Source organism: Petaurus breviceps, unplaced genomic scaffold (genome assembly GCF_028583685.1).
Source record: "Petaurus breviceps papuanus isolate PSGF00001 unplaced genomic scaffold, PetGlider_PUasm1.0 90603, whole genome shotgun sequence".
In the NCBI taxonomy this organism is placed as follows: Eukaryota; Metazoa; Chordata; class Mammalia; order Diprotodontia; family Petauridae; genus Petaurus; species Petaurus breviceps.
Genome location: NW_027187284.1, coordinates 1,855,482 through 1,880,160, shown reverse-complemented (window position 1 = coordinate 1,880,160; position 24,679 = coordinate 1,855,482). Strand labels below are relative to the sequence as shown.

Here is a 24,679-nt window from a genome sequence, read left to right as displayed (position 1 = left end):
ATTTTCCTTTGATTTGTACTATTTTGTGTAGACATGTGTAGCCTACCTAAGCAATCATATTTCACTTTAACTGAAAAGTGATGAAATGTCAAATATGGTATTGAATATATCAAACATATTTCTATAGAATGCTTCAACAAGTCAAGGATTTTTTATTAAGCACTGTAGGTACTCTCCTTGATGTATATGGACCACACTAACACTTTATCCAATGTCATCAGCATCATACCTAACAGACATATAGTGCCTATTAGGTGCCAACAACTGAGCTAAATGTATTACAAATATTTCCTCATTTGAACTTTACAACAACAGTGGAATATGGGTGCTATTTTCCCCATTTAACAGTTGAGGAAATTGAGGTTAAAATAGCTTTTCTGTGTTCACACAGTTAGCAAATGTCTGACTCCAGGTCCAGGGCTTTATGCACTGTGCCATGTCTCTGCCTAGAAGTGATACCTTAATTGCTTTGAAGTAAGCTAGGAATTCTCTGAGGAATAAATCTCTTTCCTTTTTACTCTTTCCATTGGCTGAAATTCACTGAGACCTGAGCCCCTTCTGATGACACTGCTTTCTTTACCACCCGTGACCTTCACACTCTAAGAACCTGAAAGACCCTGGTGGGGTATTCAGAATACTCTTTCCTTCTCCACTGATACTTCCAGAGTCCCCCTCTAACCTTATAAATCAGCCACTTCCAATCCAGTTCCTTATGGCCATTTTATTTCAATACCTAGGATGCTCTGCTTCCTCCCTCAATGAGTTTATTGCCAGTTTTCCAATCTTCCCACCCACCCCAAATTCAGGTTCAATTGGAGAATATACTACACATATTGATGTTCCCTCTTATACCCAATTTCTCAATCTGCTCCATTTCCATTACCAATTCTTTCATGCTACTTCAGCTACATACCCTACATACCAGAAATTGTCATTCTCCTTATCTTGCCATTATTCTTGTTCCACTTTCATGTTCATGAACTTTGAAATTCCTTTTTTATGATCATACCTTTTAACATTCCATCTTTCCCTGTGTCTTTTCTTGATCCTTATCCCTTATCATTATCTTCATTCTGTGCACCCCTTCTTCCCTCCTAGATCATGGTTCCTTCTCTCTTACTCCTCTTCCCTTGCCTGTCTCAATCCCATGGTGAAACAATTCAAATCTACACTATACTCTAAAAATTCTTTCCTTGTAACCAATTGTGCCTTGTCAATACCCAGTATTGAATTACTTTTACTCCCACCACCCACCTCCTTCACTCCAATTTATGTGCTGCTGAAACATGGAATTAGAAAAAATCATGAAACTATGCTGATTGAATCCACTTCAAATTCATATTATCTCATCTTAACTAGACCCTCATGGCAACAGAGTAATTAATCATTCCAGTCCTCCCTAATCAATTAGCTATACCACTCTTTAGAGGCTGTTCCAAAACTTATCTCTCCTCAGTCCCTTCACATTAGCTTACTAATACAATTCTGCTTATTTTTCTTACAGTGCCCATTTTTTTCTCTGAATCTCTCCTCACCAATTGATCAAGAATTGCTCCCAAATTTTTAACTTACCAAAACCAGTTTTTGAGATTAATATGTTCCTTTTGTTAAATTTTCTGTTTTAATAAAAAAAAATTTAAAATATTTTTTAAACATCATTGTAGTTATAGAAAAGTCAATTTATTTATGCCAGCCAATTGGCTGGCATAACTTTGAGTAAGATATTTTATAACAAAATGGGTAAATAACAACCTGGTGATGAGCAGCTTGCAGTAGATTATCTTCTTTGTATCTTTGGCTGCAATACAAAGTAAAAATGTCTTTTAGCAAAAACAACTTCAGTAATAGTAGAATAATGGAGCAAATGAAATACTGGATCTCAGATTTAGGGGTACCTGGGATCATGCCCTTCTCTTTCTTCTATATTAGGTGGGTATCCAAAGGTGACTCTTCACTCAACTTTTCAGAGATTCCCTTTCCTCATTTGCAAATATGGGGTGTCTAATACCTACAGTACATAACTAGGCTGAGAGACTCCTGTGAAGCATAAGACTTTGTGAACCTTAAAATGGAAGGAAAATAGGCAGAAACTTACCTAAAGTTAAATTGAATGGTGCCATGACAGGACAGCCTCTATAGAGTGGTATAGTTAACATAAATAGATAATGTGCCTACATATATATATATATATATATATATATACATTTGTTATACATGCACAAATACATATGTACACATGTATATTGTATATGTGTGTGAACAGATGTATATGTACATTGTACAGATAGATATAGATGTGAGTATCAGTGTCCATATATATTCAGTTTGGGGTGGCGAAGGGGCAGTTATGAGTCATAGGGAGCAGAGAATCAAGGCAAGAGAAGCCAGCATCAAACTAAAACATCATAGCCCAGTCGGGAATACAGTACGTACAATTAAGGGTCACAGGAAACTAGACAATTGTCATTATGCTTGCCACTTTAAAGCTCTACACAATATAGATTTAAAAAGCCCTTTATAAAGGCCCCTTACAAGGTGTGCAGATTCTGACACCTGAATATTTTGAATATTTTATTTTTCTTTCAGTCAGTCAATAAGGATTTATTATGTGCCAGGAGCTATGCTTTGCATATATCAAGATTTCTACAAACATAGAGTTAGTTGCTATAATGAATATGGGGAATTAATGGTAATGTCAAAGAAGAAGGAAGAAGAAAGAAGGAGGAGGAAGTGGAGAAGATGATGAAGACAAAGAAGATGTAGGAGGAGGAGGAAGAGAAAAAGGAAGAGGAAGAAAAACAACAAAGCTGAATGTGTATGAATGTGCATACGCCAGCTTTCTTGCTCTTGGTTCTTGTTCTTCCCCTTCTCCCTCTTCTTTCTCCTCTTCCTCTTCTTTTTCCCTCTTTTCTTATTCCTCTTCTTCAACATTATCACAAGTTTCCTTTCTTTTATTCAGCAACTGTTAAATTCATATTCATAGAGACCTTGAACCATTCAAAGTACAGTTCCTGGCACCTAGTAAATGCTTAATAAATCCTTGTTGACCAACTAATTGACTGATAGTGATGACGGGAGGTAATGAAAAATTTGGTTGTCAGAGCCCACATAACTTATACAGGGCCCTTAAAATGCCTATTATGTGGTGCTTTAACTTATTTAAAGCATCAAAGACAATGCAAATTGACAAGTTCCTGTGAGCCTTAATTGGATGAACTATATTCCTGACTAGGCTTTGATGTTGAAATCTGTTCCTGCCCTGATTCTCTGCTCCTTCCACCTCCAATTGCCCCCCTATAGCATAAGCCAAGTTATTTTGACATTAGACCAAGAAAGACCTGTGCATTATCTGCTTATGTCAGGTAGTTTTCCCCTCGTGGATTTATATGGACCTGACCTTGTCACTTATTGGGTGTTTCTATCCTTGTTCTATCCCTGTCTTTTAATAAATTAGTTCTTGCCTAAACTCTTTCTTTGGCAATCTTTGCCATTCACATTCCCCAGCACACAGCTGGTCATGTCTCACCTGGCCCTGTCTCTTGACTGTCATTGAGTAGACCCTTCTGCTACTATCTTATCTGTTCCATAAGCCAATTCTTCATGTACTAGACGACCTTTTCTTAGGATTGAAATCTGGGGGTTTTTTGGCAATATTTTTAAAAATTAGGCCAAACATTACAAGAAGAAGTTTATATTATTATGAAGAAATGATTGCAGATCTTCCTTTACAATTCAAGTGAATTTGGATATTAATATCTTTTTTTTCCATTTTAATTCATTAGTAATTTAGCATTCATGGAATACTTCAGAAGGTACACAGAGTGGAGACATAGAGAATTGGGCTAAAGAAAAATTTAGGAAGAAAAGCTAGCAGCAATTAATAGTTGAGTGCTGTGATGACATAAACAAGAATGAGAACTTTGATGACTGGATTTAAATTACCTCACTGATGACAATAAAAGCAATTTTTCTTACTATTGTGATTTTTGCTGGAATTTGAACAGTGATTGTATTATTGTTGCTTTTTTATTGTTTCCTTAGTTACATCAGTTTGTGGTATACAGCTTTAAGAACTTTGAGGGGGAAAGGAAGGTGTGTTTGTATTTGGCTGAGGTTCTCAGAGATAGAATTTTGTGTTATGACCTTACCAGAAATAGCGAAATCAGAAGTAGGTAGTTTGGTGGAGGAAATGATAAGTTAAATGTTACTTGCTTTGAGTTTGAAGGACATATATCTAAAGGGAGATATGGGTGAGGGAAAAAAAGTGAGAGAATAGAGAGGAATTATTTTGAGAGAGCTCAAATATTTAATGTGGAGAAGGAAACCATAGGGAAACATGCTTGCTGTCTTCAGATCTTTGAAGTGCTGTCATGTGGAATAAGGTTTAAACTTATTTTTTTTGATAATTTCAAAGGTCATACCCATTTCTAATGGGTGAAAAGGTAGAAGGAGCCAGATTTTAACTCAATTCTAAGAAAAATTACCTAATAATTAGAACTACCCAACAGTATATTTCAATTTTGTGCAGGGGCATCAATCTATTGAAACCTAACTAATTTGTGGTAAAGCATACTGTCAATGTAGGACTTCCATGGGTTGAAATTTCTTAAATTTAAAGAGGAAATAACCTTTTCAGCTGATGTGGCAGAGGAGGAGGGAGGGGAAATGAAAAGGGTAAAGTTTGAAAGATGAAAGTAATACAGAGTATAGTTTTGAAAGTATTTTCATACAACATATCTTCTGATTTCACTTAGCTTTTATTCTGTTAATGCAACACGATTGGCACTATTGGCAGTGAAGAACATTAATAGAAGTTCTCAGATATTTTGTGAGAAAGCTTTGTAGACATATAGAAAAAACAACAGCAAAATATTATAGATAGTGCACTGGGTCTGAAGTCAGAAAACCCAAGTCCTTATGGGACCTCGGGCAGTCACTAGCCATGGGATTCTGACCAAGTCCCTGAGCCTCTGTTTGCCTCCATTTCTCATGGGCAAAATGGAGGAAATATCATCATGGTAGTAGGTTACTCTTTTGTTTTCTTTATTTTTTTTCCTTTATAAAAGTTTAGAGCATTAAATAAATCTTGCAAACTTAATCCTTTCATCATAACTCTTTGCCTCACATCAGGATGCTTCCACCAGATCAATAGATTCAAATATTTGCTCCCCTACGATCTTTTCCTCTTTTTCCTCCTAAGAATGTAAGTTACTAAGGCATTGATCACAGCTCATTTGTTTCTGAACATCCTCCACATTACCTTGTATAGAGTGAGTATTTATTGAAGTAAAAACAAAAACAAATGAATTAATTAATACTGGCATAGGCCTAGTGGTTATATAGTTTGAAGAGCCTCCAGGTGTAAATAATTGAGACAGTCCCCTCCTCCCCCCAACAACAAACAAGAAAAACCTTTTTTAATTAAAAAAGTCTGCTTTTTAAATTTTTGCTCTTTTTAAAAAGAGCAGCTTTTAAAAAAAAAGTTGAATAGAAGTAAATGAATACTAATCATAATTTTTTAAACTGACTTCAAATAAACAGGGGGAAAGATCTGCTAAATATTATAGCACATAAGGTTCATTTTAACTTCCTCCCAGGACATCTTAGGCTTTCTTCCAACCTTACTCTGTGAATAAGCTTTTCTCTTCCTTTACTCGTTGCTATTCAGTATGACAGCTATTCTTGATAACACTTTTCTTTATTTCTGATAACTGTGCCTTTCCTTTCTAATGCCCATAGTCACCACCTTCGTAACTACCATTGTGTGGCTAACTGTCTATTTTATTTCCATCAATGTGAAAGGAAGAGGCAACAGAGTTTGATAGAAGGAAAAATGGACTGGGAGACAATAAATCTGTACTCTGGGCCTGCTTTCCCTCTGATACTAGCTATGCCTTCATCAGATTCGTATCATAATGACTCCCCATGGCATAGAGGTGACCTTGGCTTTCTGAGGGTTGTGCCAGTGAAATACAATGTATGGAAAGTTTTACCAAACTGGAAAAAAGCTTCTAGTAAATGCCCAGAAAAGGGCTTTGTGTCTTTTATCTTAAGACCAGCTGAGCAGCTTTATACTAGTTCATCATCATCCTATCCTTCAGGTGATGAAACTTTTGGCAATAACAACTTAGAAAACTCTTCTGTCCCCTAAAAAGTTAGGTATAGATCTAAATTGTTCCAAGTGTTATTTCTAGCCTTTTAATTTTCTGATGCATCCTAAGAGCCAAATCACTTTTATTTACTTTTATTTTGCAAGTTACAAATCTTTTCAGATAGAACACAGTGAAATTCAAACAATCTATTTAGCTGTAATAGAATTTTACCTACCTGAATGACTGCCTGATTTGTATAAGGGAAAAGATCTAGTTACATGGTTGTTATTGCTGCTTTTACATCTTTTCTTGCCCTATCATATTTCTCAGGAAATCTCTCATAGTTAGTCATGATCCTTTAGACTTTGTCAATAGGAAAAAGGGCAGAACTATTCAAAATGATTCCAAGCATTCTAATCTTCAGTCAAAGTAGTGAGATGATATAATTTACATGACAATATAATTTGTGGCCTCCACTGGAGTCATGCTCCAATACCTCAAAGCAATATGGAAGTGTCCCTAAGCAGTCGATGGTTATGTAAGTGTAACACAATCTGGAACAGGCTCTGATTAGAAGTCAAGCAAAGGACTTTCTGAAAAATCAGAAGAGATGATATTAGAGATTCTCATCATCAGAGCCTAGCCCAATGGGTGATGGATTATTTTTAACCACAGCAAAATCTTGAGCACCATTTGTTAAAGTGTAGAGAGTCTGTTATCAACCTTAGTGAAAGGAGACTTCAATTTCCAGTACAATTATAAAATGCATTATTCAAAGAAAGTTTTTTGTGAGCACTTAGAAAAGAAACAGTGATTATTTTGAGCCAGTATGGTTTCATTAAAAACTAGTCATGGCAGATTAACCTTATTTCCTTTTTCATGTGATTACTAGACTGAGGTATCAGGTACCATATATATATATATACACATACACACACACACACACACACATGAATTTGAGCAAGGTACTTGGGGAGAAAAGGCACTGAAAAAAATAAGTTCACAAATACTTTTTTTTTTCCTTTTGCATATAGCTAGGTATAGGCAGATAGGTGACCAAGTGGATAGAGTGCCAGGCCTGTGATCAGGAAATCTCAACTTCCTGACCTCAAATCTGACCTCAGAGGCTTCCTATTTGTTTGACCCTGGGCAAGACACTTAACTCTTCTGGCCTCAGTTTCTTCATGTGTAAAATAAGCTGGAGAAGGAAATGGGAAACCACCCCAGTATCTTTGCCGAGTCACACATAACTAAAAAATGACTGGATTGTATTCACCTTTTGCTTTTTTCATACTTAAATGTTTTCCTTCACTCCTACTCTTGGTAAAATGTTTCCCATTCTCATCTGCTACAATTAACCCAATCCATTCTATTTCTTTCTCTATGTTATTACTTCTGTCCCCAACATGATAATTTTATAGGTGTGGATAAATAATCCAATAAAAATGTATGTTCTTAAAAAGAATTAAAACAATAACTCTATTCACAGACTATCCTAGTAGCACCACACAAATATCTGACAATTTCAAGTCTTTAGGAGAGCATTGACCATTTATTAGAAAACACTGAGAATCATTTATTATCTCGCTAAGAAATGTCACAACTGAAATAAAATAAAATTTTAAAATCGTGTTTCGATATCTGCGTTTAATGCATTCAGAAGAGGACAAGGGGAGATATGCTTGTATCATAATAGGAATACCCTTGGCAAAAACGTCCAGCTGTGAAAGGATGACAATCTAGCTGGCACCAGGACAACAGAAGATTTTCTTCTCTATGAATAAACTAATTAATTTGATTGAAAAATGCAACCTGCAGAGAGCAAAAGAGATTTACTGACATTTCTACAAGGATTCATAAAGATAAGCACAATGAGTTCCATCAACTTCTCTGATAATTAGAGTTAGGACATGAAGGGGAAAATGAAACCCTTTCTCAGGGTGATACAAAAATGAAAGCAAGATGGTAAAGAGAACAAGTGGCATGAGTGGATATTTATACAGGTATAGGCAGATAATATATTGATCAAATGTATTGATCAAATAAATATATAAAAAATCTAGAAAAGGAGAAATGTGAATATTATTTTACAATTAGAAAAATCCTCAAACCCGAAACAAATAGAAGGTTAAATCTCTGTGAAGGTCTCACACTTTATCTACATATTCTATTAAAACAAATTCTCCAGAAACATGCTTTGATAACATCCTCCATAATGAGAGGGATTTTTTTTTGTTCCTTATATACAATTGTTTATTCTTCTTCAGCAAAGGATGATCACACATTCTAATTACTTGCCAGTTGCTCCCAGAAACCCATCAAGACTGCTTATGCTATAAAATTCCACACTTAAATTACTGCACTGCTTCTAAGACATCTTTGCTAGAACAGAAAACTGGACACCTTGGTCCAAAAGAGTAATGATTTTTCATGCTGGTAAGTGGCCCCAGAAATTAACATGCTAAATACTATATTAGACAGAATTTCTATTTTTTAAACTATATGAAAAAAGTCAGAAATATCTAAACCATGCTCTATACAGCATAATATTTCAAAATGAAAAGGTAGGACAAATGTAAAAGGAACAGCTATTTTCCATGAAACTGTAGAAGGAGCCCTGGATTTAGCATAAGAGCAACTGAGTTTGAAATGTGCTTAGGATCAGTTGGGCAAAAATGTAGGACTTATACACTGTTAAATTAAAATTTAATTTTAAGTGTTTGTACATTTATCCAAGTTTTGAACAGACCTTGACATGGCTTGGTTTTATGAGGCAGGAATGAAAAGTGACATGCTAATAAAATAAGTAATCTTTAGGCCATCCATACTTTAATAAGTGTTCAATCTACAAAGATATAAAATTAGAGGACTCCTATTACTTGAGGTGCTGGTATGATATATCAACACAGAAACATTGGATGGCTTCTTAGAGACCACTAAATTCAACCTCATTTATAGATGCATAAACAAATAGGTTGAAGTCTTGTACAGAGTCACACAGAACTAAGTATCTGAGGTAGGACTTGAACCTAGATTTTCCTGACTCCAAGTCCAGAGCTCTATCCATTGTATCTCTAGGTCCTCTCCAGAAGATGAATAAGTCATAGTTCTAGCCCTCAAGCAAATTAATGCAATGTTTGAATAAATTCTCTAGTTTGACTGGAATAGGAGAGATATTAATCCAAGGACAAAACTTCCAGAGGTCACGTTCCCCTTACTCATAAAGACTCATACCACTCACCTTTGAGACTCTACCTTGAGACTGAGCTGTCCTACTTGGTGGTAAGGGAAAATTGCCCAAACATCCGCTGTGTGGTTTACCTCTGACCATGCTTCATTCTCTGTCCAGCTAGAGAGGGCAAGCCTCTTGCTATCTGCTTTGTGGCTGTTCTCACAACCACTCATACTCTGTAAAGAATACATAACTATAGTCATGACAACTGAAAGAGATAGAATAATCTACTTCCCTATGGCTCTATTCACAATCCTTGTGACTTCTCAAGCCCAAACTCCTTTATATACTTTATATTCCTCTATCAATAGTGTAAACTTCTTGAGCTAAGGACTGTCTTGCTTTCATATCTGTTTCTTTGTTACTGAAATATTTGACATGTAATGGATATATAATAAATACTTATTCATTCACTAATTTAAATTATAAATTGTGGTCATATTTTAAAAGGCTTTCTAATCGTAGGGAGTTCAGATTTTATTTAGAAATAAATTATTACTAAATATGCAACCAATGATGAAGCTTTTTGAACTCAGCAGTGATGCAATCTAAATTATAGAACAGAAATACTTAAGCTTTTTTGGTGTTATGGACCATTTTGGCAGTCTGGAGAAACCTATCTACCATGTCTCAGAATGTCTTTAGATGCATAAAATAAAATGTATAGGAATATAAACACAACTAATATTAAAATACAATTATCAAAATATTTTCTTAAACAAGTTCACAGACCCCAAGCTAAGAATTATTGTGTGTAGATTAAGATAAAGTTTAATTTCTGTGTATGGAATGGTTTGGCTAAGCAAGATGCTAAAAATGGAGACCTTAAAATGATTGTTGTAAAAGTGTGGGTAAGAAGTAATGAAGGCCTATATTAGTGTGGTAGTATCAGGAATAGAAAAGAAAGAGGATAGAATGGATACATAATTGTTTGGACTTAAAAGGGAATAGGAGAAATCAATGCTTCATAGATTTAGAAACTGAAGGAAAGAGAGTGATTCCATTAACATATGTAGTCAACAGAAAGTTTGGAAAGTAGAGTTGCTTATATTTTAAATTTGGAAACAGAATACTGTGATCTGAAAACAAAAATTCAAATTTCAGTATCCCCAAAATTGAAGGAACTTTGCAGATCATGTAATCAACCTTATTATTTTCTAGTTGAGAAAGGTAAGGCTTAATATGGTTGAAAAACTTGTCCAACATCACAGTCAGTGATAGCACTGACTAGTTCCTTTTGTTGGGGATATTATGGAAACCTATTTCATTTTCATGCGTATGAAATGTGTATGAATATAGAAAATAATTTCCCTATATACCACATAGATGATAGGTATATAGACTGATTGATAGAGCATATATTAAACTTTTATCTACTTCTCTAATCCTAATCTCTCTGTTAACCTCCAATCTCAGATCTCCAGAACTGGATATCTTATAAACATCTTAAACTGATCATGTACAAAACTGGCCTCATTATCTTTCCCTCCAAACCCTCTCCCCTACCAAACTCCCTATTATTGCTGAGAACATCACCATATTCCCAAGCACTCCTGCTTGCACCCTAGGGGTCATCAACTCCTCATTCTCTCTCTCTCATCCATCATTATTTTATCTGTTGATTTTACTTCTATAACATTTTTTTTTACCTGCTCCCTTCTCTCTTCCTATACTGCCACCATTGTGGCACAGGCTCTTGTTTTATCTCACATTTGGACAATTACAATGGTCTGCTGCTTGGTCACCGAACTGGAAGGCTCTACTAACTCTGGTCCATTCTCTCATCTTTTAAAGTGACTTTCCTAAGGTACAGCCCTGACAATATCAGCCACACACCCTCAATAAACTCAAGTGGCTCACCTCCAGGATCAAACATAAAATTCTCTGATGCTCAAAGTCCTTCATAGCCTTCTCCCACCTCACTCTTTACTCTTTCACTCCTAAACCTTCTTCCTACCCAACCCCACCAGGTAATCTACAATCCAGTAACATCCTTACTGTTACTTGAATAATGCATTCCATCTCCCAATTATGGGCATCCTAACTGAGTGTCCCCTTTATCTAGAATGAATGCCTTCTCCCTCCTCATCTCTGCTTCTTGACTTCCCTGACTTCTTTTACACCCCAGCTAAAATTTTACCTTCTAAATGAAGCCTTTCCTGACCCTGCACCCTCTTAATTCTCCTGTTCTGATGACTAACTCCAATTTTTCCCCTATATGACTAGTTTGTACATAGTTGTTTGCATGTTGTCTCCCCCATTAATTTATGACTTCCTAGAGTGAAGGAACTGCCTCTTACCTTTTTTTCTTTCACCAGCATCTAGAAAACATACTGTGTTTCCCCGATAATAAGACGCTGTCTTATTAATTTTTTTTGGACAGAAAAACACCAGAGGGCTTATTTTCAGGGGAGGGCTTATTTTAATGAACATTGACAGCAATTTTAATAAACAGGTAAATGTGAACGAAAAAATGTACCTTTATTCAATAAGCAAATCACTGGGGAAGAACAGGATGACCCGTTCACTGCTGCAGCTCTGATTGGATGCAGCTCGGAGCTCAGCGTGCGATTCATGGGGGGGGGGGGGAACGGTGCATACAGAGGGTAGTGTAGCGCAGGGGATCACCTTCACTACAGTAGCAATCTCAATAGGGCTTATTTTCGGGGGAGGGCTTATTTTAGAGGAATCTTACACAGTAAGGGGAGGGCTTATTTTCGGGATATGTCTTATTATCAGGGAAACACGGTAGTAGGTGTGGGGCAGCTAGGTGGTACAGTGAATAGAGCACCAGCCCTGGAGTCAGGAGGACCTGAGTTCAAATCTGGCCTCAGACACTTAACACTTACTAGCCATGTGACCTTGGGCAAGTCACTTAACTCCAATTACCTTGCCCTCCCCCCTTCAAAAAGCAAAAAATGAATAAAATGAAGACTTCAACACTTCTGTAACAGTGATATATGTACATGGGTAATCTGTCCCTCCACCATAAGCGATTGTAGTCCTCCTATGATTTAGTAGTTTTTGTGGCTATGGCTGAAAAATTCATCACCCTCAAGGTAAATGTCAGCTATCTGTACTTGGTTGGGTTGGCCCATGATACATCTATACATGTCTATCACAAAGCCTATGTGTGCTCAAAGTGTTTCCAGTTGTATAGGTATTCCTGGAGTGTGACCTCAAAGGGGCATTTATCTTCTAGGAAGCATTTTCCATAACCATATTCTGAAAATCATGCCTTTTTCTCAATCTGTTAAGCAATTCTCATATTTGAATGAAAACTTCACTCTCTCCAACGTTTGTGTGTTTCAGTATGTGTGTATGTTTGTGTGTTTTGGCCTTAGGCCTGCAGAGCAAAATAGATATATTTCCATATATCATCTGTAATGATATTTTAATTCATTTTTGTATTAGTGGTAATTTTTAGACGCACTCTTTATTTGTATTACAAATGCTGTGTTCTTCAGAAAAAAAAGAGTGTAACAGGCTTAAATTCATTGCTTTCAAATTCACTGCTTTCTGGGATACAGAGGTTAGAAAATTTTCTTGTCTCTTGTTTATGTTGGTTTCTGAATGTTACATATACTGAATTTTGTCTAATATTTGTGAACTAAAATCAGAAAGATTAGAAAACTGATCAACTTAACATGGTAAAAAAGAATTAAATGGATAAACTGATGGTGAGTGTGTCTCAGTTCTTTTTAAAAATTACAGATTAAAGAGCTCTAGTAATTTCACACAAAAGCAGATATGATAGAAAATGACATTTTACACAAAGCAATTCTGATATTTCTGATTATACTTCCATAGTCTCTCTTCTCCCTCTTTGACCTATAATAAAATTTTAATACCATGGCATATTTATTAACATTGCAAGTTGATATGGGTTGCCATGGAAATGGATATTATCTCAGAATGTCAGCTTTGCCCTTTTGTACCAGCATCAGTTAAATACTTTCTCAAGCAGAGTGTTCTGACCATGTGCTCTTGATGTGTGGTAAGTTTTCTCACTTTGCTTTGTCAGAATGGTCATTGTGGTCTGGGGTTTTTATATTAGAACATCCACAGAAACTATCTGGAGGCACTTTGCAACTATGTATGACCATGAGCAAATCATTTAATATTTCTGAGTGTCGTTTTCTTCATTGGTAGATTGGGAATAATATTAACCTCTGCCCCACAGGACTGATGTAAATATCAGATGAGATTAATGTTTGTAAAGCATTTTATAAAATATAAAAGGCTATATAAATGCGATGCATCGTAATTATTATTATTAACTATTGAAAATGTTTTGCATACACTTAGGGACATATTCTGCTATGACAGCACTATATTGTTTTTTATTACATTATTACAACATCACATTTGATTACATCATGGTGACATTGTAAGCTACTTGAGGGCAGGGACTATGTTTTGCCTCCTTTCGTATCCCCAGCATTTAGCACAGTGCCTGGCATATAGTAGGTGCTTAATAAAGATTGATTGATTGATTGAACCATTGCCTCTGTTCTTTCCATGTAAATATCTTCAGAGGATTTCAGGAGAAGAAAAGAGTAGCACTATTTTATTATTACTACTATGGTCATTCTAGAGCTAATATATGCCAACATTGGTTTGGATTACTCAGCATATGTCTTCTCTCCTTCCACTGTAGCCATTAACCTAAGCATATATGTTATCATTAAGTTTTGAGTCACTAGTTTAATCTTTTGCTAATAAAACCCATTTATCATCATATGTGCTTATGCATGTATACATATGTTTCCTAGACCAAAGTTCATTCAACACCCACCGTCTACCTGCCATCACACTAGGATTTGGGTGTCCTAAAATACAGCAATGTCCGAAAATTCCCCAAAATGCTTGCATCCCCGAAGGTGCAGATACCCAAGGCCTACAGGTGTCTAAAGCCAAGCATGAGCAGCTCTCCAGAGGACTGCTGCTGTTAATAGCTTTAAGGTTCTGATCACATACCAAAGTACATCATTCACAATGATATAACATGACAACTTATCACTAAAGTGGCCACATAGTTTTAAACAAAAGACATCATTCAGTAAGTCCTTAACTCAATTATCCTTAAGGAGCAATCCTCCTTAAGGGACACAAAGTACAAAAGTCAAAGTTTTCCCATCCCTAGGTCATATTGTCTTGATCTCTCAGTCAAAAAGTCTTCTTTCTTCTTGATTGGAGATTAGTTCCCAATCATCCTTAACTCAATCATCCTTAAGGGGTACAAGGTACAAAGTACAAAGTTCTCCTACCCCTAGGCCGAAGTAAATCATGATCTTCTCAGTTAGCTCTAAATACCCAAGGAGAGGTCTTTTCATCTTGGCTAGAGGTTGGCTTCCAGATTCCATGGTTCCTCTTCCATGGGTGCAGATTTTGGCTGAATCACCTGTATTCACAGGCAAGCAGCTCTCAGCTCCTCATACAGCTTCTTGTCCAGTTCCTCATGTAGCTCCCATTCCATATTTAAGCTCACAGTGTCTAGTCCACTTCAAGTTCTTCACAGCTTCTGTTTCTGGGAAGACAAAGCTTAACAGAGCCAAAACAACATTCACATACATTGCCAGCACCATTATCACTTCACTGTCTGCCTGTGAAATCAACACAGACCCACAAAAAAGGTCCAAGAAATCAACACAAATCATCAGCATAGTCCCAGGACCTCTGAAACCCTCTTCTAGGACTTCTGTAAACAGACAAGAAGACTTCTTCCAGGGCTTCATGTAAGGTCCCAGGGCTTCTGTACAAAGTATGACAAACACAAATCAACAAAGTCACCTGCTGCAAGTGTTCCCTTCCCAGTTCTGTTCTCTCTCAGCTGCTGCTCAGCCTCTTTTCTGGTCATTAGCTACTACCTGTTCTGCCCACATCTTACATCCTTCATGTTCCTGTCTTTGGCAAGTCACTCCCACTGTAGTATTCACAGATTCTGTTTCTTAACAAAGACTTGATATAATCAGGGCAAGGCTCAAAGACACTTGAACTAAAACAGGATGCTAAATAGATAACTGAAACAAGGTGCTAAGTAGTCATTTGCTTGCCATTAAAACACTATGTGATAAAAATAAAAATCTTAGCTTTGGATTTAATCTATCTTTATAGGCTCAGACCTTAAAGATCATGTAGTCCATAGCCCTCATTTTACATATCAACAAACCAACCAATCAAGCAATAAACATTAAGTACTTATTTACTAGGTCCAGGGGCTATGCTAAGTGTTAGGAACCAGGAAATAGACTCAGGTAAAGTAGCTTATCCAAGTCCACAGCCCCAGGAATAGAAAGAACAAAAACAAACAAAAAACAGGTTTTAACTTCTGGTTTTCTCACTCCTTATCAAGGGGCTATCCTTAATACCAAACTTTCCAGCCATATTTTTCCATATTCCTTTATTTACTTTACAATTCAGGCAACTAGACTATACTGTGTCTCTGGTCTCTCTGTATTTATTCATACCATCCTCTGTCTTTGACACATGCACCTTTTCAACAGGTTGAACATACAACTGTTGAAAACTCTTTGTCTTTTTAACTTTAGTTGATAACTTCTTCTGATTCCCCTATCATAAATATATCTTTCCTTTCTCATATCAGCTTTTACCTTGTGCAGTATTTGCATGTTGTTTCTACCCTAGATAACTGAAAGGTCTAATGGATAGAGTGCTAAATTTGGAGTCAGGAAGACTTGAGTTCAAATTCTATGAGTAGCTGTATGACCCTAAACAGGTCATTTAAGCTACTGATATTAATTTTCTCATCAGTAAAATGTGGATAATAATAGCAACTATGTCATAGGATTCTTGTAAGGATAAAATGAAATAATATATGTAAAATACTTTGCAAACCCTAAAGCACTTCTATTGTTGGTTTTTAGTTGTTTTCTATAAGATTCTACTGTTCATGATACCATTTGGGGTCTTCTTGGTAAAGATACTGAGTTGCTTGTTATTTCCTTCTTTTGCTAATTTTTAGAGATGAGGCAAATGGGGTTAAGTGACTTGCCCAGGGTCAGTAACTGTGTGAGGCCAGAGGTGAACTCAGCAAGATGAGATTTCCTGACTCCAGGCCTGGCACTCTGTCCACTGTCTTGCTTCTCTGCCTCTTAAAGCAATTGGAGGACATGAAATTTAAGAAGAGATATATGTAAGGAAAAACTCTGTACTCTGCATTTTTATTCAGTGTTTGTCAGAGACAGCTTATTAATATATAAGTATTACTACCTGGCAAGAAATCCAAACTGGCCAAGTTTATCCTGACGATTGGTATTCTCCCAGATCTAAGCAATAGTCTATTAATATTTTATAGTAGTTATGAAAGAAAAGGCAAAATTCTGTTTTCTTTTAATTTTTCATAATGCAGATACATTTATTAAGGACTTTTCTATCCAACTAAAAGAAGAAAACTAAAAGAGTCTATAATGCAGTTTTAAGTTTTATTTTTCCCTCAATGCAGTTTTAGTAGAAGATTTAGACAACCAATTTGAACACACTCAATAAACTGGCACTTGTAGACAGTATCTAAATTGTTTCTACATCTTCTGTCGAACAAGGTATAACATCCTTGTAAAAATTTAAATCGAAATGAAGAGAATCCACTACTGGAAAACAGATTTTCCCCCTTAATTCTTTTTTTTTCTTTTTGGAGGGGCAATGGGGGTGAATTGACTTGCCCAAAGTCACACAGCATGTGTGACGCCAAATTTGAACTCAGGTCTTCCTGACTCCAGGGCTGGTGCTCTGGACCTGGGTCACCTAGCCACCCCTTCTCCTTAATTCTTAAATAGGAAATATATACCTATGAACCAATGGAGAACAAAAGATCACCAAGCAGAAATAAGTTTTATGCCTTCCACTGATTAAATGTAAACAAGCAAATTTAAGAGCAGAAAGCATTAGCTAGAATACTTAAAAAAAGAAATAAATCCAGAATAATTGGTCACTATTATGAATGAAAATAAGATTCTGGCCTTGTCAAAAGACAAAATTCTACAAAAAGAATAAGGTCCTAGTAGAAAGTCTAATTTAAGTCTTCTTACTTACCAAACAGAATTACTACTATATTACTATTGGAGGCATATATATGGGAATTTATTTTCCTAGAAAACTGAAGGTTTCCTTACTGAGTAAATAAATAAAGGGTCATCTCGCTAGATTTTGTCCTTCACTAACTAAGGGATACTTCAATTGATTAACAGAGAGATACTCCCTCTTTAATAGTTCCCTCTGTCAAGCTGATCAAAGGTAAACCAAGATACAGCCATCTTAATTAATCAAAGACCTTTCTAAACTTAGTTAAGAAAGACTAAGTTGCCAGGCTTAAAGGAAGAAGGATCTACTTTTCTACTTGCCTTTTTTCTCTTCAAAAGAATAATAATAAAATTAAATTATTTAGATGAGATCAAGAACTTTAGATGAAGATGCTGTCAATATTATTTCTTGATATTTGATATCACAACTAAAACCTTAGTGAATAGGCATCTACAAAGATAAACTGAATAGCAACAATTACTTAGTGAATTGTATATAATATATAACATATTTCAATGAATAACAAAAAATCAACAAGATAAGTTTAAAATGAATGCTTTATTATTCTTAGAAATGCCAATGCTAAAACTATTAAAGATTTTCCACTTTTTTGCCACAAATCTTTTCCCATTTATCAATTTTGGGTCCTGCTGTGAAATTGTATTATGTGCTACTGTGATCAAAAACTTTTTTTTTACTTTAAAAGAGTTCCTATCTCAGCATGACATGAAGAAAGAAATAGGTTAGCATGCATTCTAAGGGTTTTTGCACATTTACAATCTTTCTGATGCAATCTAATTTCCAATTTTTCAAAAAAAATAATGGAGCACAAGAGATAACCCAAAGAATGGGCTTTTAAAGTTCCATGCAGTCAAGTTCTAATTATAATAATTCTGTATACGAATAAGGTATTGAAGGTAGATAAATATAGATGAATATAGATATATTCACATGTGTATATACACATATATGTTTATGTATATGTATACACACATCTATATCTATATAATATGCTCTTTTTTCTGTGGCTATCAAGAAAGAAGAATCACTGGGTAAATTATTGAGCTGTTACTTTTCATTTTGTGAAAATGGAAAATATTAGTTCTATTACATATAAATTTTAAAAAATTAGTTTTGGAATAGGTGATTGAATAATCTATAGATGTTGATGTTATGAGCATATGTAACCAAAATGTAAAAGTATTTGATAGTATGCTATCTTGTAATTTTGGGGGAGGGAAGGGCTCTGGATAGTCACAGAAAAGGCAGTGCTTGTTTAATTGAACTTGGAACCAAGAAAATTTGCATTCACATCCCACCTCTGACATATACTGGCTGTCTAACCCAGGCGACTACTAAAGATTACAAATTGCAAAGAAGGTTCAGGTTTGCATTGGTAGCAAGAGTTTCCTTATCTGGGTACTCCCTATACTACTGAAATCACAGATCCAATCACTATTCATTCCTTTTCAGATATTTGCTTGCTACTTATAATGAAATAATTGTCGAAATATGCATACCTTTGAAAGTAGCAATAGAACAGGATTTTGACATCAATGGTCTATTTTCTTGCCTTGTAAATGACTAATTTATTGTTGCTGTTCCTATTTGACATTTTAATCAGCAAACAAAAATCACTTTGTTTAATATCGATAGAATAGGCCCCATCACTTCTGGCTTCCAGAAACGACTTGATTATATTATTTTGCCCAAAGCTTTCCCTGAAGACTAATGCTAGATGTGTATATGCTGCTATATGTGGTGTCTGTGTATAGTGTTTATACATGTATATGTGTATATATACACACATACATATACATATGTGTATATATACACACATACATATACATATGTGTATATATCTGAGTAACTGTTGTGTATCTATGTATATGTTACATATGTGTTTTATACATATATGTATACATACATTTGAGCAACACTTTCCATCTGTCCATTTGTCTAGCCCCACCATTAGGAAAGGTAGTCACAGAAGCCAGGACCTCTACAATCCTCAGGAGCCTAACTCTTCCCAGTCTTTTTCCCAAAATTCCTTCTCTTTTTCCCTTCATTGAATGATCAATTGGTTTACCTTTACAATGTAACACCATGAATCTGTTCACAGAGTTTTCATTTATGACAAGAAAAGTATCCCTACTCAGTGATGGTTAATAGCACCAAGCTTTAAATGCAAAGGCTATTGTCACCTCAATCTTTGCTGAGATTAAATGCCCACTCCATATGGTCAGTCAGTTATTGAGTAATTATTTATTTCCTATTATGTGCTAGGCACTATACTGAGTGCTGCCAATACAAAGAAAAGCAAAAAAAACAGTCTCTGCCCTTGAGGAGTGTAGTGGCAACCACACTGGCATACCCAGGATGGTTGCTAGCACAGGTTCTCAGATATGCTTTACTAGGAAATATGGCTGTTTAAGGGGTCAGCAATTTTTTTATATATATACACTAGTTCAGGGGAAAAGTCAGCACCCTGAACTTCAGAAAAAATAAAAACAGAAAGTACAAAGAAAATGTAAGTAGAGAAATAAAAACCAAAACTAGGACTCTGTCTGCCTGAATCAACTACACACTTTACATACATCCCTTTACATCTGAGCAGTTAGGGAGCTTTGAACATATGGCCACTCAGAATCTCGACCAGGGGATCACAAGATCCTTCTCATAAGCAAGCCCCCAAAGCAAAATGTCAACTCAGAGTATATATATACTTCTCAGAACCAGAAGCCATCACAACCCGTGTGACTCAGTGCCTAATTAGAAATTAACAAAATGTGTGAAATACTTCCTACAAGCAAGCTTCCCCTAAGCAAGCTTCCCTTAATGGGCTCCAGGTGAGGTCTATTAATGGGCAGGAAGATCTTAAACCCCATTAACTTTACAAGGAGCTCACAATTTTGGGGAGATAATATGCAAATTATTGTACATTGCTCCAGGATATTTCTAGGTCAGATTCTTTACAGGCTGATGTCCCATATTGGTTTGCTTGCTGATGCCTCTCCGCAACATGATATTATACCATCATGCCTTTGCACAGGCTATTACCCATAAGTAATAATAATAGCTAGTACTTATGTAACATCTACTATGTACAGGCTCTGTGCTAAGCACTTTAAGAATACTATCATTTGATCCTCACAACAACAACCCTGAGAGTTAGGTAATATTATCCTCTTTTTTATGTTTGAAGAAACAGAGGCAAACGGAGGTGATATCACTTGTACAAAGTTAAACATACTGGTAAATGTCTGAGGTAACATTTGAACTCAAGCCTTCCTGACTCCAGGACTAATTTGCTATCCAATAACATCGAACTCTCAGGGTTATTGCTTTGAGGATGAAGTAAGATGATATTTGTTTAAAAATAAAAGGCACTTAACACAGTGCCTGGAATAGCTACTGTATAAAATTTTATTTTCTTTCACTTTCTGAGATTTACTTGATAAACATTTTATATTAATATAAACATTTCATATTCCTTAAGTAGACTATGAGCTCCTTGAAAGCAGGGTCTTTTTTGCCCTTTGTATTCCCAGAGCCTTGAACATAATACTGTAGTCACTCAATAAATGTTTTTTAATGAATAAATCATATATGAGCCTGAGACTTTGTAGGTTAGTGGATAGAGAGTAAGATCAATAAAAAGGACACTGCAACTAAGTGTTAATAGGTTGATTTGACAGAATGAATCCATCATTTTAATTACTTTAATTAACTGATCATTTTGATTTAAATGGTTAATTTAGACTTAGTATAAAACAAGCTATATAACCTAAGGCAAGTCATTCATTCTATCTGGGCCTTCAGTTGCTTATCAGTGGAATGACGACACTGAACTAAGATTCTGGACTAAAATTCTATGAATCTTACTACAGAAATCCCTTATATTAAGAATGAGAGTTGAGATATTTGGCTTAGTGCTTATTTGTAATAATAGTATGAGAATAACTGTTTATGTGGTAATTTTGTTGCATAAGCAAACTAATAACATGTATGCAAATCAATATTAAAACTTAAAGTGTTTTGTTCTGTGATTCCCTTTTTTCTTCCCTGTAGAGCAGATTACCAGACAAGGATAGATACTGACTTCTCAAAATATTTCTGTACTTTAAACTAGTTGTTAAATCATCATACAAAAATACTATTTGTAAAGTATCTGAAAAATGGAGGTTCAAATATTTTCTGAGACTCACCCTTATTCTGATTATGGGCTCATTAAGGTTTCTTTTTTCCCCATTGAGTTTTGATAAGTGATGCAAACATTTGTAGTTGAAAAACATTAATGTGCTCATATAGGATCCATCAATAACTGTAATTCTGTCTTCAGGCATATCAAAATATGCCCTTATACCTTTACCATGTTTCCAAAAGTAAAAATAGCACCAAATGCTAATTGTTCTATTTTAAGGTTTTGTTTTTTATTTCCCTGTCAAGAAATACCACATCTAAAGAAAAGTATTGCTTAAACAGTGTAGTGTATTTTAAAAGGACATAATTTTCAAATCAAATTCCCATTTAAAACAGGTGTTTGTGTTTTTTATTTTTATTTTTTATATGCTTTATTAACTTCTGATTGACATCATTCATTTCCACCAGATTTTGAGTTACAAATTTTCTCCCCGTTTTTCCCCTACCCATCACCCCAAAATAGCAGTCCCACAGGATATCCCCTCCTCCAATCTGTGCTCTCCCATATCTTCTCCCATACTCCCTTCAACTTTTCCAGTAAGTCATGGTAGATCTCTATGCCCCAGTTCCTGTATATCTTATTTCCCAATTATGTGCAAAATAGTATTAATAATAGTGTATATGTATATATATATATATATTTTAACATTTGATTTTAAAACTTAAATCCCAGATTCATTCCCTTCCTCCCTTGTCACCCAGCCTTAATGGGAAGATAAGCAGTTCAGTATAGTTTGTACATGTGAAGCTAATTCAAAACATTAACATAATAGATATATCGTAAAAGACTGACTATATTTCCCTCCCTCCTATCCCACCTTCCACTTGTTCTATTCTCTGTTTTGATCCCATCCCTTTTTAAAAAGTGGATACTTCCAACTTCCCTCCCCCCCAGCCTGCCTTCCCTTCCATCATCCCCTCCTCATCCCCTTTCGCCCTACTCTCCTGTAGGGTGAGATACCCTATTTAGTGTGTATTTCATTACCTCCCTGAGCAAAATTAAATGAGAATAAGGTAGACCCATTCCCTTTTGCCTTCCTATTCTTCCCCTCCATTGTAACCATTTTCTCTTGCCTCTTCTATATGAGATAGTTTACTCCATTCTGTCTCTCACCATCTCCTCTCATTATATTCCTCTCTCACCTCTTAATTTCACCTTTTAAATATCATCCGTTCCTGTTAAATTGGTCCTGTGCCCTCTTTCTATGTATACCTGTAAACACATATACACACATTCACATATGTATTCATATGCCCGTATACCCTCCAATATAGACATATATGTGTATATATGTATATATACATATATTTATAAATGTGTGTGTATATATATATTTATATTCCCTTTAACTATTTTCATACTGAGAAAAGTTTCATCAGTTACAATTATCATTTTTCCATGTAGTAATGTTAATAGTTCAACTTTGATAGTTCCTTATGATTTCTTTTCCCTGTTTACCTTCTCATGCTTCTCTTGCTTCTTGTATCTGAATGTCAAATTTTCTATTCAACTCTGGTTTTTTCAGCAAGAATGCTTGAAAGTCCTCTATTCCACTGAATGACCATATTTTCCCCTGAAACATGATACTCAGTTTTGCTGGGTAGGTGATTCTTGGTTTTAATCCCAGCTCCTTTGCCCTCTGGAATATCATATTCCAGGCCCTTCAATCCCTCAGTGTAGAAGCTTCCAGATTCTGAGTTTTCCTGATTATGTTTCCACAATATTGAAATTGTTTCTTCCTGGCTGCTTGTAATATTCTCTCCTTGATCTGGGAATTTTGGAACCTAGCTATAATATTCCTAGGAGTTTTCTTTTTGGGATCTTTTTTAGGAGGTGATCATTGCATTCTTTCAACTTCTATTTTGCCCTCTGGTTCTAAAACATCAGGGCAGTTTTCCTTGATAATTTCTTGGAGGATAATTTCTAGGTTCTTTCTTTGATCATGGCTTTCAGGTAGTCCAATAATTTTTAAATTATCTCTCCTGGATCTCTTTTCTAGGTCAGTGGTTTTTCGTATGAGGTATTTCGCATTGCCTTCTATTCTTTCCTTTTTTCGGATCTGTTTAACAGCATCTTGCTTTCTGATAATGTCATTAGGTTCCATTTGCTCCAGTCTAATTCTGAAGGAATGATTCTCCTCAGTGAGCTTTTGAAATTCTTTTTCCATCTGGAAAATTTGGCTTTTTAAGGCATTCTTTTCCTCATTGCCTTTTTGAGCCTCTTTTGCCATTTGAGTTAGTATATTTTTAAGGTGTATTTTCCTCAGTCAGGCTGTTGACTCTCATTTTGTAATTTTCTTGCATTGTCCTCATTTCTCTACCCAATTTTTTCTCCACTTCTCTTATATGCTTCTTAAGGTCCTCTGTGGCCTATAACCATCTTGTATTTTCCTTTGAAGCTTTTGGTGCAGCAGTTCTGCCTTCACTGTCTTCCTCCTGTTCCATGTTTTGCTCCTTTTTGTCCCCAAAATAGGAGTCTAATGTTAGGTTTTTTCCATTTGCTTTGTTTCCTTTGCCTGGGCATGTTGCCACTCAATTACTTGACTTTTGGGCTTTTTGCCACAGTAGGACTCTGCTACCAGACAGGGCAGTTTCCTACCAAAAGCTGTAGTTTTCTCAGCTGCCAAAGGTATTAGTTGGGTACCGTCTCTGAAGCCTCCATGTGCTCTGGCAACCTGGTCACATACCCCAGGACCTCCACCCTAGACTGCAATCCAGATCCAAGAAGATTAAAGCAAGAGGGATTACCCCTCAGACTGGTCGTTTGGTCCCCCTACACTCTTCAGGCCAGGAGCTGACGCTGCCATGTGGTGGGGGCTGAGCTACAGACTTCAGGGGCTTCTTGCCCTGGGGGCAAAAGCTGATGCACTCTCAACTACTAGGTCCCCAAATCCACACTGTACTGACCTCTCACTTTGTCATTCGCATCTATGTCTTGATAATTCTGGACCACCACAGCTGCTGGTGATCTGCAGTCCCTCCAGCAGGGGACTGGACAGGCCCGCCCTGGGACTAAAACCTTGGCATGGGTCTGGGCTCAGCTGCCAAAGCACTGTGTTGGCAGATTCCTGCAGGCTTTCCAGACTGTCCTCAGAGGAAGGTTAGCTTCTCT

General features: G+C 36.0%; 1 protein-coding gene across 7 annotated transcripts in view; it reads left to right on the top strand.

Annotated features, from left to right (window-relative positions):
• DMD (dystrophin) overlaps positions 1 to 24,679 on the top strand; it is a 2,504,498-nt gene that overhangs the window by 760,937 nt on the left and 1,718,882 nt on the right. The window lies entirely within an intron of this gene.